Source organism: Phyllobates terribilis, unplaced genomic scaffold (genome assembly GCF_046119375.1).
Source record: "Phyllobates terribilis strain yellow unplaced genomic scaffold, ASM4611937v1 Scaffold_3__8_contigs__length_932513732, whole genome shotgun sequence".
Classification (NCBI taxonomy): domain Eukaryota; kingdom Metazoa; phylum Chordata; class Amphibia; order Anura; family Dendrobatidae; genus Phyllobates; species Phyllobates terribilis.
Genome location: NW_027362763.1, coordinates 645,636,158 through 645,654,708, shown reverse-complemented (window position 1 = coordinate 645,654,708; position 18,551 = coordinate 645,636,158). Strand labels below are relative to the sequence as shown.

Genomic DNA, 18,551 nt, shown 5'->3' with positions numbered 1-18,551 from the left:
GAGGATGTGTGTCCCCAGCACAGATACAACTACACTACGAGAAAGTCACAGAGGATGTGTGACCTCTGCACAGATACAACCACACTATGAGAAAGTCACGTAGGATGTGTGTCCCCTGCACAGATACAACCACACTACGAGAAAGTCACGGAGGATGTGTGTCCCCTGCACAGATACAACCACACTAAGAGAAAGTCACAGAGGATGTGTGTCCCCTGCACAGATACAACCACACTAAGAGAAAGTCACAGAGGATGGGTGTCCCCTGCACAGATACAACCACACTACAAGAAAGTCACAGAGGATGGTGACCTCTCCACAGATACAACCACACTACGAGAAAGTCACAGAGGATGTGTGACCTCTGCACAGATACAACCACACTACGAGAAAGTCACGGAGGATGTGTGACCTCTGCACAGATACAACCACACTAAAAGAAAGTCACAGAGGATGTGTGTCCCCTGCACAGATACAACCACACTACGAGAAAGTCACAGAGGATGTGTGACCTCTGCACAGATACAACCACAATACGAGAAAGTCACAGAGGATGTGTGACCTCTCCACAGATACAACCACACTACGAGAAAGTCACAGAGGATGTGTGACCTCTGCACAGATACAACCACACTACGAGAAAGTCACAGAGGATGTGTGTCCCCTGCACAGATACAACCACACTACGAGAAAGTCACAGAGGATGTGTGACCTCTGCATAGATACAACCACACTACGAGAAAGTCACAGAGGATGGTGACCTCTGCACAGATACAACCACACTACAAGAAAGTCACAGAGGATGTGTGACCTCTCCACAGATACAACCAGACTACAAGAAAGTCACAGAGGATGTGTGACCTCTGCACAGCTATAATCACACTACGAGAAAGTCACGGAGGATGTGTGACCTCTGCACAGATACAACCTCACTAAGTGAAAGTCACGGAGGATGTGTGACCTCTGCACAGATACAAACACACTACAAGAAAGTCACAGAGGATGTGTGACCTCTGCACAGATACAACCACACTAAAAGAAAGTCACAGAGGATGTGTGACCTCTGCACAGCTATAATCACACTACGAGAAAGTCACGGAGGATGTGTGACCTCTGCACAGATACAATCACACTAAGAGAAAGTCACAGAGGATGGTGACCTCTCCACAGATACAACCACACTACAGGAAAGTCACGTAGGATGATGACCTCTCCACAGATACAACCACACTAAGAGAAAGTCACAGAGGATGTGTGTCCCCTGCACAGATACAACCACACTACGAGAAAGTCACAGAGGATGTGTGACCTCTGCACAGATACAATCACACTAAGAGAAAGTCACAGAGGATGTGTGTCCCCTGCACAGATACAACCACACTACGAGAAAGTCACAGAGGATGGTGACCTCTCCACAGATACAACCACACAATGAGAAAGTCACAGAGGATGTGTGACCTCTGCACAGATACAACCACACTACAAGAAAGTCACAGAGGATGTGTGACCTCTGCACAGATACAACCACACTACAAGAAAGTCACAGAGGATGGTGACCTCAGCACAGATACAACCACACTAAGAAAAAGTCACAGAGGATGTGTGATCTCTGCACAGATACAACCACACTACGAAAAAGTCACAGAGGATGGTGACCTCTGCACGGATACAACCACACTACGAGAAAGTCACAGAGGATGTGTGACCTGCGCACAGATACAACCACACTACGAGAAAGTCACAGAGGATGGTGACCTCTGCACAGATACAACCACACTACGAGAAAGTCACAGAGGATGTGTGACCTCTGCACAGATACAACCACACTACGAGAAAGTCACAGAGGATGGTAACCTCTGCACAGATACAACCACACTACGAGAAAGTCACAGAGGATGGTGACCTCTGCACAGATACAACCACACTACAAGAAAGTCACAGAGGATGTGTGACCTCTCCACAGATACAACCACACTACAAGAAAGTCACAGAGGATGTGTGACCTCTGCACAGATACAACCACACTAAGAGAAAGTCACAGAGGATGTGTGACCTCTGCACAGATACAACCACACTAAGTGAAAGTCACGGAGGATGTGTGACCTCTGCACAGATACAACCACACTACAAGAAAGTCACAAAGGATGTGTGACCTCTGCACAGATACAACCACACTAAAAGAAAGTCACAGAGGATGTGTGACCTCTGCACAGCTATAATCACACTACGAGAAAGTCACGGAGGATGTGTGACCTCTGCACAGATACAATCACACTAAGAGAAAGTCACAGAGGATGGTGACCTCTCCACAGATACAACCACACTACAAGAAAGTCACGTAGGATGGTGACCTCTCCACAGATACAACCACACTAAGATAAAGTCACAGAGGATGTGTGTCCCCTGCACAGATACAACCACACTACGAAAAAGTCACAGAGGATGTGTGACCTCTGCACAGATACAACCACACTACAAGAAAGTCACAGAGGATGTGTGACCTGCGCACAGATACAACCACACTATGAGAAAGTCACAGAGGATAGTGACCTCTGCACAGATACAACCACACTACGAGAAAGTCACAGAGGATGGTGACCTCTGCACAGATACAACCACACTACGAGAAAGTCACAGAGGATGGTGACCTCTGCACAGATACAACTACACTACGAGAGAGTCACAGAGGATGTGTGACCTCTGCACAGATACAACCACACTACGAGAAAGTCACAGAGGATGGTGACCTCTGCACAGATACAACCACACTACAAGAAAGTCACAGAGGATGTGTGACCTCTCCACAGATACAACCACACTACAAGAAAGTCACAGAGGATGTGTGACCTCTGCACAGATACAACCACACTAAGAGAAAGTCACAGAGGATGTGTGACCTCTGCACAGATACAACCACACTAAGTGAAAGTCACGGAGGATGTGTGACCTCTGCACAGATACAACCACACTACAAGAAAGTCACAAAGGATGTGTGACCTCTGCACAGATACAACCACACTAAAAGAAAGTCACAGAGGATGTGTGACCTCTGCACAGCTATAATCACACTACGAGAAAGTCACGGAGGATGTGTGACCTCTGCACAGATACAATCACACTAAGAGAAAGTCACAGAGGATGGTGACCTCTCCACAGATACAACCACACTACAGGAAAGTCACGTAGGATGGTGACCTCTCCACAGATACAACCACACTAAGAGAAAGTCACAGAGGATGTGTGTCCCCTGCACAGATACAACCACACTACGAAAAAGTCACAGAGGATGTGTGACCTCTGCACAGATACAACCACACTACAAGAAAGTCACAGAGGATGTGTGACCTGCGCACAGATACAACCACACTATGAGAAAGTCACAGAGGATAGTGACCTCTGCACAGATACAACCACACTACGAGAAAGTCACAGAGGATGGTGACCTCTGCACAGATACAACCACACTACGAGAAAGTCACAGAGGATGGTGACCTCTGCACAGATACAACTACACTACGAGAAAGTCACAGAGGATGTGTGACCTCTGCACAGATACAACCACACTAAGAGAAAGTCACAGAGGATGTGTAACATCTGCACAGATACAACCACACTACAAGAAAGTCACAGAGGATGTGTGTCCCCTACACAGATACAACCACACTAAGAGAAAGTCACAGAGGATGGTGACCTCTGCACAGATACAACCACACTACAAGAAAGTCACAGAGGATGTGTGACCTCTGCACAGATACAACCACACTAAGAGAAAGTCACAGAGGATGGTGACCTCTGCACAGATACAACCACACTACGAAAAAGTCACAGAGAATGGTGACCTCTGCACAGATACAACCACACTACGAGAAAGTCACAGAGGATGTGTGACCTGCGCACAGATACAACCACACTATGAGAAAGTCACAGAGGATGGTGACCTCTGCACAGATACAACCACACTACGAGAAAGTCACAGAGGATGTGTGACCTCTGCACAGATACAACCACACTACGAGAAAGTCACAGAGGATGGTGACCTCTGCACAGATACAACCACACTACGAGAAAGTCACAGAGGATGGTGACCTCTGCACAGATACAACTACACTACGAGAAAGTCACAGAGGATGTGTGACCTCTGCACAGATACAACCACACTAAGAGAAAGTCACAGAGGATGTGTAACCTCTGCACAGATACAACCACACTACAAGAAAGTCACAGAGGATGTGTGTCCCCTACACAGATACAACCACACTAAGAGAAAGTCACAGAGGATGTGTGACCTCTGCACAGATACAACCACACTACGAGAAAGTCACGGAGGATGTGTGACCTCTGCACAGATACAACCACACTAAAAGAAAGTCACAGAGGATGTGTGTCCCCTGCACAGATACAACCACACTACGAGAAAGTCACAGAGGATGTGTGACCTCTGCACAGATACAACCACACTATGAGAAAGTCACAGAGGATGTGTGTCCCCTGCACAGATACAACCACACTACGAGAAAGTCACAGAGGATGTGTGACCTCTCCACAGATACAACCACACTACGAGAAAGTCACAGAGGATGTGTGACCTCTGCACAGATACAACCACACTACGAGAAAGTCACAGAGGATGTGTGACCTCTCCACAGATACAACCACACTACGAGAAAGTCACAGAGGATGGTGACCTCTGCACAGATACAACCACACTACAAGAAAGTCACAGAGGATGTGTGACCTCTCCACAGATACAACCACACTACAAGAAAGTCACAGAGGATGTGTGACCTCTGCACAGATACAACCACACTAAGAGAAAGTCACAGAGGATGTGTGACCTCTGCACAGATACAACCACACTAAGTGAAAGTCACGGAGGATGTGTGACCTCTGCACAGATACAACCACACTACAAGAAAGTCACAAAGGATGTGTGACCTCTGCACAGATACAACCACACTAAAAGAAAGTCACAGAGGATGTGTGACCTCTGCACAGCTATAATCACACTACGAGAAAGTCACGGAGGATGTGTGACCTCTGCACAGATACAATCACACTAAGAGAAAGTCACAGAGGATGGTGACCTCTCCACAGATACAACCACACTACAGGAAAGTCACGTAGGATGGTGACCTCTCCACAGATACAACCACATTAAGAGAAAGTCACAGAGGATGTGTGTCCCCTGCACAGATACAACCACACTACGAAAAAGTCACAGAGGATGTGTGACCTCTGCACAGATACAACCACACTACAAGAAAGTCACAGAGGATGTGTGACCTGCGCACAGATACAACCACACTATGAGAAAGTCACAGAGGATGGTGACCTCTGCACAGATACAACCACACTACGAGAAAGTCACAGAGGATGTGTGACCTCTGCACAGATACAACCACACTACGAGAAAGTCACAGAGGATGGTGACCTCTGCACAGATACAACCACACTACGAGAAAGTCACAGAGGATGGTGACCTCTGCACAGATACAACTACACTACGAGAAAGTCACAGAGGATGTGTGACCTCTGCACAGATACAACCACACTAAAAGAAAGTCACAGAGGATGTGTGACCTCTGCACAACTATAATCACACTACGAGAAAGTCACGGAGGATGTGTGACCTCTGCACAGATACAATCACACTAAGAGAAAGTCACAGAGGATGGTGACCTCTCCACAGATACAACCACACTACAGGAAAGTCACATAGGATGGTGACCTCTCCACAGATACAACCACACTAAGAGAAAGTCACAGAGGATGTGTGTCCCCTGCACAGATACAACCACACTACGAAAAAGTCACAGAGGATGTGTGACCTCTGCACAGATACAACCACACTACAAGAAAGTCACAGAGGATGTGTGACCTGCGCACAGATACAACCACACTATGAGAAAGTCACAGAGGATGGTGACCTCTGCACAGATACAACCACACTACGAGAAAGTCACAGAGGATGTGTGACCTCTGCACAGATACAACCACACTACGAGAAAGTCACAGAGGATGGTGACCTCTGCACAGATACAACCACACTACGAGAAAGTCACAGAGGATGGTGACCTCTGCACAGATACAACTACACTACGAGAAAGTCACAGAGGATGTGTGACCTCTGCACAGATACAACCACACTAAGAGAAAGTCACAGAGGATGTGTAACCTCTGCACAGATACAACCACACTACAAGAAAGTCACAGAGGATGTGTGTCCCCTACACAGATACAACCACACTAAGAGAAAGTCACAGAGGATGGTGACCTCTGCACAGATACAACCACACTACAAGAAAGTCACAGAGGATGTGTGACCTCTGCACAGATACAACCACACTAAGAGAAAGTCACAGAGGATGGTGACCTCTGCACAGATACAACCACACTACGAGAAAGTCACAGAGGATGTGTGACCTCTGCACAGATACAACCACACTACGAGAAAGTCACATAGGATGTGTGACCTCTACACAGATACAACCACACTACGAGAAAGTCACAGAGGATGTGTGACCTCTGCACAGATACAACCACACTACGAGAAAGTCACGTAGGATGTGTGACCTCTACACAGATACAACCACACTACGAGAAAGTCACAGAGGATGTGTGACCTCTGCACAGATACAACCACACTAAGAGAAAGTCACGGAGGATGTGTGTCCCCTGCACAGATACAACCACACTAAGAGAAAGTCACAGAGGATGTGTGACCTCTGCACAGATACAACCACACTATGAGAAAGTCACAGAGGATGTGTGTCCCCTGCACAGATACAACCACACTACGAGAAAGTCACAGAGGATGTGTGACCTCTCCACAGATACAACCACACTACGAGAAAGTCACAGAGGATGTGTGACCTCTGCACAGATACAACCACACTACGAGAAAGTCACAGAGGATGTGTGACCTCTGCACAGATACAACCACACTACGACAAAGTCACAGAGGATGGTGACCTCTGCACAGATACAACCACACTACAAGAAAGTCACAGAGGATGTGTGACCTCTCCACAGATACAACCACACTACAAGAAAGTCACAGAGGATGTGTGACCTCTGCACAGATACAACCACACTAAGAGAAAGTCACAGAGGATGTGTGACCTCTGCACAGATACAACCACACTAAGTGAAAGTCACGGAGGATGTGTGACCTCTGCACAGATACAACCACACTACAAGAAAGTCACAAAGGATGTGTGACCTCTGCACAGATACAAACACACTAAAAGAAAGTCACAGAGGATGTGTGACCTCTGCACAGCTATAATCACACTACGAGAAAGTCACGAAGGATGTGTGACCTCTGCACAGATACAATCACACTAAGAGAAAGTCACAGAGGATGGTGACCTCTCCACAGATACAACCACACTACAGGAAAGTCACGTAGGATGGTGACCTCTCCACAGATACAACCACATTAAGAGAAAGTCACAGAGGATGTGTGTCCCCTGCACAGATACAACCACACTACGAAAAAGTCACAGAGGATGTGTGACCTCTGCACAGATACAACCACACTACAAGAAAGTCACAGAGGATGTGTGACCTGCGCACAGATACAACCACACTATGAGAAAGTCACAGAGGATGGTGACCTCTGCACAGATACAACCACACTACGAGAAAGTCACAGAGGATGTGTGACCTCTGCACAGATACAACCACACTACGAGAAAGTCACAGAGGATGGTGACCTCTGCACAGATACAACCACACTACGAGAAAGTCACAGAGGATGGTGACCTCTGCACAGATACAACCACACTACGAGAAAGTCACAGAGGATGGTGACCTCTGCACAGATACAACTACACTACGAGAAAGTCACAGAGGATGTGTGACCTCTGCACAGATACAACCACACTAAAAGAAAGTCACAGAGGATGTGTGACCTCTGCACAACTATAATCACACTACGAGAAAGTCACGGAGGATGTGTGACCTCTGCACAGATACAATCACACTAAGAGAAAGTCACAGAGGATGGTGACCTCTCCACAGATACAACCACACTACAGGAAAGTCACATAGGATGGTGACCTCTCCACAGATACAACCACACTAAGAGAAAGTCACAGAGGATGTGTGTCCCCTGCACAGATACAACCACACTACGAAAAAGTCACAGAGGATGTGTGACCTCTGCACAGATACAACCACACTACAAGAAAGTCACAGAGGATGTGTGACCTGCGCACAGATACAACCACACTATGAGAAAGTCACAGAGGATGGTGACCTCTGCACAGATACAACCACACTACGAGAAAGTCACAGAGGATGTGTGACCTCTGCACAGATACAACCACACTACGAGAAAGTCACAGAGGATGGTGACCTCTGCACAGATACAACCACACTACGAGAAAGTCACAGAGGATGGTGACCTCTGCACAGATACAACTACACTACGAGAAAGTCACAGAGGATGTGTGACCTCTGCACAGATACAACCACACTAAGAGAAAGTCACAGAGGATGTGTAACCTCTGCACAGATACAACCACACTACAAGAAAGTCACAGAGGATGTGTGTCCCCTACACAGATACAACCACACTAAGAGAAAGTCACAGAGGATGGTGACCTCTGCACAGATACAACCACACTACAAGAAAGTCACAGAGGATGTGTGACCTCTGCACAGATACAACCACACTAAGAGAAAGTCACAGAGGATGGTGACCTCTGCACAGATACAACCACACTACGAGAAAGTCACAGAGGATGTGTGACCTCTGCACAGATACAACCACACTACGAGAAAGTCACGTAGGATGTGTGACCTCTACACAGATACAACCACACTACGAGAAAGTCACAGAGGATGTGTGACCTCTGCACAGATACAACCACACTACGAGAAAGTCACGTAGGATGTGTGACCTCTACACAGATACAACCACACTACGAGAAAGTCACAGAGGATGTGTGACCTCTGCACAGATACAACCACACTAAGAGAAAGTCACGGAGGATGTGTGTCCCCTGCACAGATACAACCACACTAAGAGAAAGTCACAGAGGATGTGTGACCTCTGCACAGATACAACCACACTATGAGAAAGTCACAGAGGATGTGTGTCCCCTGCACAGATACAACCACACTACGAGAAAGTCACAGAGGATGTGTGACCTCTCCACAGATACAACCACACTACGAGAAAGTCACAGAGGATGTGTGACCTCTGCACAGATACAACCACACTACGAGAAAGTCACAGAGGATGTGTGACCTCTGCACAGATACAACCACACTACGACAAAGTCGCAGAGGATGGTGACCTCTGCACAGATACAACCACACTACAAGAAAGTCACAGAGGATGTGTGACCTCTCCACAGATACAACCACACTACAAGAAAGTCACAGAGGATGTGTGACCTCTGCACAGATACAACCACACTAAGAGAAAGTCACAGAGGATGTGTGACCTCTGCACAGATACAACCACACTAAGTGAAAGTCACGGAGGATGTGTGACCTCTGCACAGATACAACCACACTACAAGAAAGTCACAAAGGATGTGTGACCTCTGCACAGATACAACCACACTAAAAGAAAGTCACAGAGGATGTGTGACCTCTGCACAGCTATAATCACACTACGAGAAAGTCACGAAGGATGTGTGACCTCTGCACAGATACAATCACACTAAGAGAAAGTCACAGAGGATGGTGACCTCTCCACAGATACAACCACACTACAGGAAAGTCACGTAGGATGGTGACCTCTCCACAGATACAACCACATTAAGAGAAAGTCACAGAGGATGTGTGTCCCCTGCACAGATACAACCACACTACGAAAAAGTCACAGAGGATGTGTGACCTCTGCACAGATACAACCACACTACAAGAAAGTCACAGAGGATGTGTGACCTGCGCACAGATACAACCACACTATGAGAAAGTCACAGAGGATGGTGACCTCTGCACAGATACAACCACACTATGAGAAAGTCACAGAGGATGGTGACCTCTGCACAGATACAACCACACTACGAGAAAGTCACAGAGGATGGTGACCTCTGCACAGATACAACCACACTACGAGAAAGTCACAGAGGATGGTGACCTCTGCACAGATACAACCACACTACGAGAAAGTCACAGAGGATGGTGACCTCTGCACAGATACAACTACACTACGAGAAAGTCACAGAGGATGTGTGACCTCTGCACAGATACAACCACACTAAAAGAAAGTCACAGAGGATGTGTGACCTCTGCACAACTATAATCACACTACGAGAAAGTCACGGAGGATGTGTGACCTCTGCACAGATACAATCACACTAAGAGAAAGTCACAGAGGATGGTGACCTCTCCACAGATACAACCACACTACAGGAAAGTCACATAGGATGGTGACCTCTCCACAGATACAACCACACTAAGAGAAAGTCACAGAGGATGTGTGTCCCCTGCACAGATACAACCACACTACGAAAAAGTCACAGAGGATGTGTGACCTCTGCACAGATACAACCACACTACAAGAAAGTCACAGAGGATGTGTGACCTGCGCACAGATACAACCACACTATGAGAAAGTCACAGAGGATGGTGACCTCTGCACAGATACAACCACACTACGAGAAAGTCACAGAGGATGTGTGACCTCTGCACAGATACAACCACACTACGAGAAAGTCACAGAGGATGGTGACCTCTGCACAGATACAACCACACTACGAGAAAGTCACAGAGGATGGTGACCTCTGCACAGATACAACTACACTACGAGAAAGTCACAGAGGATGTGTGACCTCTGCACAGATACAACCACACTAAGAGAAAGTCACAGAGGATGTGTAACCTCTGCACAGATACAACCACACTACAAGAAAGTCACAGAGGATGTGTGTCCCCTACACAGATACAACCACACTAAGAGAAAGTCACAGAGGATGGTGACCTCTGCACAGATACAACCACACTACAAGAAAGTCACAGAGGATGTGTGACCTCTGCACAGATACAACCACACTAAGAGAAAGTCACAGAGGATGGTGACCTCTGCACAGATACAACCACACTACGAGAAAGTCACAGAGGATGTGTGACCTCTGCACAGATACAACCACACTACGAGAAAGTCACGTAGGATGTGTGACCTCTACACAGATACAACCACACTACGAGAAAGTCACAGAGGATGTGTGACCTCTGCACAGATACAACCACACTACGAGAAAGTCACGTAGGATGTGTGACCTCTACACAGATACAACCACACTACGAGAAAGTCACAGAGGATGTGTGACCTCTGCACAGATACAACCACACTAAGAGAAAGTCACGGAGGATGTGTGTCCCCTGCACAGATACAACCACACTAAGAGAAAGTCACAGAGGATGTGTGACCTCTGCACAGATACAACCACACTATGAGAAAGTCACAGAGGATGTGTGTCCCCTGCACAGATACAACCACACTACGAGAAAGTCACAGAGGATGTGTGACCTCTCCACAGATACAACCACACTACGAGAAAGTCACAGAGGATGTGTGACCTCTGCACAGATACAACCACACTACGAGAAAGTCACAGAGGATGTGTGACCTCTGCACAGATACAACCACACTACGACAAAGTCACAGAGGATGGTGACCTCTGCACAGATACAACCACACTACAAGAAAGTCACAGAGGATGTGTGACCTCTCCACAGATACAACCACACTACAAGAAAGTCACAGAGGATGTGTGACCTCTGCACAGATACAACCACACTAAGAGAAAGTCACAGAGGATGTGTGACCTCTGCACAGATACAACCACACTAAGTGAAAGTCACGGAGGATGTGTGACCTCTGCACAGATACAACCACACTACAAGAAAGTCACAAAGGATGTGTGACCTCTGCACAGATACAACCACACTAAAAGAAAGTCACAGAGGATGTGTGACCTCTGCACAGCTATAATCACACTACGAGAAAGTCACGAAGGATGTGTGACCTCTGCACAGATACAATCACACTAAGAGAAAGTCACAGAGGATGGTGACCTCTCCACAGATACAACCACACTACAGGAAAGTCACGTAGGATGGTGACCTCTCCACAGATACAACCACATTAAGAGAAAGTCACAGAGGATGTGTGTCCCCTGCACAGATACAACCACACTACGAAAAAGTCACAGAGGATGTGTGACCTCTGCACAGATACAACCACACTACAAGAAAGTCACAGAGGATGTGTGACCTGCGCACAGATACAACCACACTATGAGAAAGTCACAGAGGATGGTGACCTCTGCACAGATACAACCACACTACGAGAAAGTCACAGAGGATGTGTGACCTCTGCACAGATACAACCACACTACGAGAAAGTCACAGAGGATGGTGACCTCTGCACAGATACAACCACACTACGAGAAAGTCACAGAGGATGGTGACCTCTGCACAGATACAACTACACTACGAGAAAGTCACAGAGGATGTGTGACCTCTGCACAGATACAACCACACTAAGAGAAAGTCACAGAGGATGTGTAACCTCTGCACAGATACAACCACACTACAAGAAAGTCACAGAGGATGTGTGTCCCCTACACAGATACAACCACACTAAGAGAAAGTCACAGAGGATGGTGACCTCTGCACAGATACAACCACACTACAAGAAAGTCACAGAGGATGTGTGACCTCTGCACAGATACAACCACACTAAGAGAAAGTCACAGAGGATGGTGACCTCTGCACAGATACAACCACACTACGAGAAAGTCACAGAGGATGTGTGACCTCTGCACAGATACAACCACACTACGAGAAAGTCACGTAGGATGTGTGACCTCTACACAGATACAACCACACTACGAGAAAGTCACAGAGGATGTGTGACCTCTGCACAGATACAACCACACTACGAGAAAGTCACGTAGGATGTGTGACCTCTACACAGATACAACCACACTACGAGAAAGTCACAGAGGATGTGTGACCTCTGCACAGATACAACCACACTAAGAGAAAGTCACGGAGGATGTGTGTCCCCTGCACAGATACAACCACACTAAGAGAAAGTCACAGAGGATGTGTGACCTCTGCACAGATACAACCACACTATGAGAAAGTCACAGAGGATGTGTGTCCCCTGCACAGATACAACCACACTACGAGAAAGTCACAGAGGATGTGTGACCTCTCCACAGATACAACCACACTACGAGAAAGTCACAGAGGATGTGTGACCTCTGCACAGATACAACCACACTACGAGAAAGTCACAGAGGATGTGTGACCTCTGCACAGATACAACCACACTACGACAAAGTCACAGAGGATGGTGACCTCTGCACAGATACAACCACACTACAAGAAAGTCACAGAGGATGTGTGACCTCTCCACAGATACAACCACACTACAAGAAAGTCACAGAGGATGTGTGACCTCTGCACAGATACAACCACACTAAGAGAAAGTCACAGAGGATGTGTGACCTCTGCACAGATACAACCACACTAAGTGAAAGTCACGGAGGATGTGTGACCTCTGCACAGATACAACCACACTACAAGAAAGTCACAAAGGATGTGTGACCTCTGCACAGATACAACCACACTAAAAGAAAGTCACAGAGGATGTGTGACCTCTGCACAGCTATAATCACACTACGAGAAAGTCACGAAGGATGTGTGACCTCTGCACAGATACAATCACACTAAGAGAAAGTCACAGAGGATGGTGACCTCTCCACAGATACAACCACACTACAGGAAAGTCACGTAGGATGGTGACCTCTCCACAGATACAACCACATTAAGAGAAAGTCACAGAGGATGTGTGTCCCCTGCACAGATACAACCACACTACGAAAAAGTCACAGAGGATGTGTGACCTCTGCACAGATACAACCACACTACAAGAAAGTCACAGAGGATGTGTGACCTGCGCACAGATACAACCACACTATGAGAAAGTCACAGAGGATGGTGACCTCTGCACAGATACAACCACACTACGAGAAAGTCACAGAGGATGTGTGACCTCTGCACAGATACAACCACACTACGAGAAAGTCACAGAGGATGGTGACCTCTGCACAGATACAACCACACTACGAGAAAGTCACAGAGGATGGTGACCTCTGCACAGATACAACTACACTACGAGAAAGTCACAGAGGATGTGTGACCTCTGCACAGATACAACCACACTAAAAGAAAGTTACAGAGGATGTGTGACCTCTGCACAACTATAATCACACTACGAGAAAGTCACGGAGGATGTGTGACCTCTGCACAGATACAATCACACTAAGAGAAAGTCACAGAGGATGGTGACCTCTGCACAGATACAACTACACTACGAGAAAGTCACAGAGGATGTGTGACCTCTGCACAGATACAACCACACTAAGAGAAAGTCACAGAGGATGTGTAACCTCTGCACAGATACAACCACACTACAAGAAAGTCACAGAGGATGTGTGTCCCCTACACAGATAAAACCACACTAAGAGAAAGTCACAGAGGATGGTGACCTCTGCACAGATACAACCACACTACAAGAAAGTCACAGAGGATGTGTGACCTCTGCACAGATACAACCACACTAAGAGAAAGTCACAGAGGATGGTGACCTCTGCACAGATACAACCACACTACGAGAAAGTCACAGAGGATGTGTGACCTCTGCACAGATACAACCACACTACGAGAAAGTCACGTAGGATGTGTGACCTCTACACAGATACAACCACACTACGAGAAAGTCACAGAGGATGTGTGACCTCTGCACAGATACAACCACACTAAGAGAAAGTCACGGAGGATGTGTGTCCCCTGCACAGATACAACCACACTAAGAGAAAGTCACAGAGGATGTGTGACCTCTGCACAGATACAACCACACTAAGAGAAAGTCACGGAGGATGCGTGTCCCCTGCACAGATACAACCACACTACGAGAAAGTCACAGAGGATGTGTGACCTCTGCACAGATACAACCACACTATGAGAAAGTCACAGAGGATGTGTGTCCCCTGCACAGATACAACCACACTACGAGAAAGTCACAGAGGATGTGTGACCTCTCCACAGATACAACCACACTACGAGAAAGTCACAGAGGATGTGTGACCTCTGCACAGATACAACCACACTACGAGAAAGTCACAGAGGATGTGTGACCTCTGCACAGATACAACCACACTACGAGAAAGTCACAGAGGATGGTGACCTCTGCACAGATACAACCACACTACAAGAAAGTCACAGAGGATGTGTGACCTCTCCACAGATACAACCACACTACAAGAAAGTCACAGAGGATGTGTGACCTCTGCACAGATACAACCACACTAAGAGAAAGTCACAGAGGATGTGTGACCTCTGCACAGATACAACCACACTAAGTGAAAGTCACGGAGGATGTGTGACCTCTGCACAGATACAACCACACTACAAGAAAGTCACAAAGGATGTGTGACCTCTGCACAGATACAACCACACTAAAAGAAAGTCACAGAGGATGTGTGACCTCTGCACAGCTATAATCACACTACGAGAAAGTCACGGAGGATGTGTGACCTCTGCACAGATACAATCACACTAAGAGAAAGTCACAGAGGATGGTGACCTCTCCACAGATACAACCACACTACAGGAAAGTCACGTAGGATGGTGACCTCTCCACAGATACAACCACATTAAGAGAAAGTCACAGAGGATGTGTGTCCCCTGCACAGATACAACCACACTACGAAAAAGTCACAGAGGATGTGTGACCTCTGCACAGATACAACCACACTACAAGAAAGTCACAGAGGATGTGTGACCTGCGCACAGATACAACCACACTATGAGAAAGTCACAGAGGATGGTGACCTCTGCACAGATACAACCACACTACGAGAAAGTCACAGAGGATGGTGACCTCTGCACAGATACAACCACACTACGAGAAAGTCACAGAGGATGGTGACCTCTGCACAGATACAACTACACTACGAGAAAGTCACAGAGGATGTGTGACCTCTGCACAGATACAACCACACTAAAAGAAAGTCACAGAGGATGTGTGACCTCTGCACAACTATAATCACACTACGAGAAAGTCACGGAGGATGTGTGACCTCTGCACAGATACAATCACACTAAGAGAAAGTCACAGAGGATGGTGACCTCTCCACAGATACAACCACACTACAGGAAAGTCACGTAGGATGGTGACCTCTCCACAGATACAACCACACTAAGAGAAAGTCACAGAGGATGTGTGTCCCCTGCACAGATACAACCACACTACGAAAAAGTCACAGAGGATGTGTGACCTCTGCACAGATACAACCACACTACAAGAAAGTCACAGAGGATGTGTGACCTGCGCACAGATACAACCACACTATGAGAAAGTCACAGAGGATGGTGACCTCTGCACAGATACAACCACACTACGAGAAAGTCACAGAGGATGTGTGACCTCTGCACAGATACAACCACACTACGAGAAAGTCACAGAGGATGGTGACCTCTGCACAGATACAACCACACTACGAGAAAGTCACAGAGGATGGTGACCTCTGCACAGATACAACTACACTACGAGAAAGTCACAGAGGATGTGTGACCTCTGCACAGATACAACCACACTAAGAGAAAGTCACAGAGGATGTGTAACCTCTGCACAGATACAACCACACTACAAGAAAGTCACAGAGGATGTGTGTCCCCTACACAGATACAACCACACTAAGAGAAAGTCACAGAGGATGTGTGACCTCTGCACAGATACAACCACACTAAGTGAAAGTCACGGAGGATGTGTGACCTCTGCACAGATACAACCACACTACAAGAAAGTCACAAAGGATGTGTGACCTCTGCACAGATACAACCACACTAAAAGAAAGTCACAGAGGATGTGTGACCTCTGCACAGCTATAATCACACTACGAGAAAGTCACGAAGGATGTGTGACCTCTGCACAGATACAATCACACTAAGAGAAAGTCACAGAGGATGGTGACCTCTCCACAGATACAACCACACTACAGGAAAGTCACGTAGGATGGTGACCTCTCCACAGATACAACCACATTAAGAGAAAGTCACAGAGGATGTGTGTCCCCTGCACAGATACAACCACACTACGAAAAAGTCACAGAGGATGTGTGACCTCTGCACAGATACAACCACACTACAAGAAAGTCACAGAGGATGTGTGACCTGCGCACAGATACAACCACACTATGAGAAAGTCACAGAGGATGGTGACCTCTGCACAGATACAACCACACTACGAGAAAGTCACAGAGGATGTGTGACCTCTGCACAGATACAACCACACTACGAGAAAGTCACAGAGGATGGTGACCTCTGCACAGATACAACCACACTACGAGAAAGTCACAGAGGATGGTGACCTCTGCACAGATACAACTACACTACGAGAAAGTCACAGAGGATGTGTGACCTCTGCACAGATACAACCACACTAAAAGAAAGTTACAGAGGATGTGTGACCTCTGCACAACTATAATCACACTACGAGAAAGTCACGGAGGATGTGTGACCTCTGCACAGATACAATCACACTAAGAGAAAGTCACAGAGGATGGTGACCTCTGCACAGATACAACTACACTACGAGAAAGTCACAGAGGATGTGTGACCTCTGCACAGATACAACCACACTAAGAGAAAGTCACAGAGGATGTGTAACCTCTGCACAGATACAACCACACTACAAGAAAGTCACAGAGGATGTGTGTCCCCTACACAGATAAAACCACACTAAGAGAAAGTCACAGAGGATGGTGACCTCTGCACAGATACAACCACACTACAAGAAAGTCACAGAGGATGTGTGACCTCTGCACAGATACAACCACACTAAGAGAAAGTCACAGAGGATGGTGACCTCTGCACAGATACAACCACACTACGAGAAAGTCACAGAGGATGTGTGACCTCTGCACAGATACAACCACACTACGAGAAAGTCACGTAGGATGTGTGACCTCTACACAGATACAACCACACTACGAGAAAGTCACAGAGGATGTGTGACCTCTGCACAGATACAACCACACTAAGAGAAAGTCACGGAGGATGTGTGTCCCCTGCACAGATACAACCACACTAAGAGAAAGTCACAGAGGATGTGTGACCTCTGCACAGATACAACCACACTAAGAGAAAGTCACGGAGGATGCGTGTCCCCTGCACAGATACAACCACACTACGAGAAAGTCACAGAGGATGTGTGACCTCTGCACAGATACAACCACACTATGAGAAAGTCACAGAGGATGTGTGTCCCCTGCACAGATACAACCACACTACGAGAAAGTCACAGAGGATGTGTGACCTCTCCACAGATACAACCACACTACGAGAAAGTCACAGAGGATGTGTGACCTCTGCACAGATACAACCACACTACGAGAAAGTCACAGAGGATGTGTGACCTCTGCACAGATACAACCACACTACGAGAAAGTCACAGAGGATGGTGACCTCTGCACAGATACAACCACACTACAAGAAAGTCACAGAGGATG

General features: G+C 46.9%; 1 protein-coding gene across 1 annotated transcript in view; it reads right to left on the bottom strand.

Moving 5' to 3' along the window:
• LRRC73 (leucine rich repeat containing 73) overlaps positions 1–18,551 on the bottom strand; it is a 102,228-nt gene that overhangs the window by 59,928 nt on the left and 23,749 nt on the right. The window lies entirely within an intron of this gene.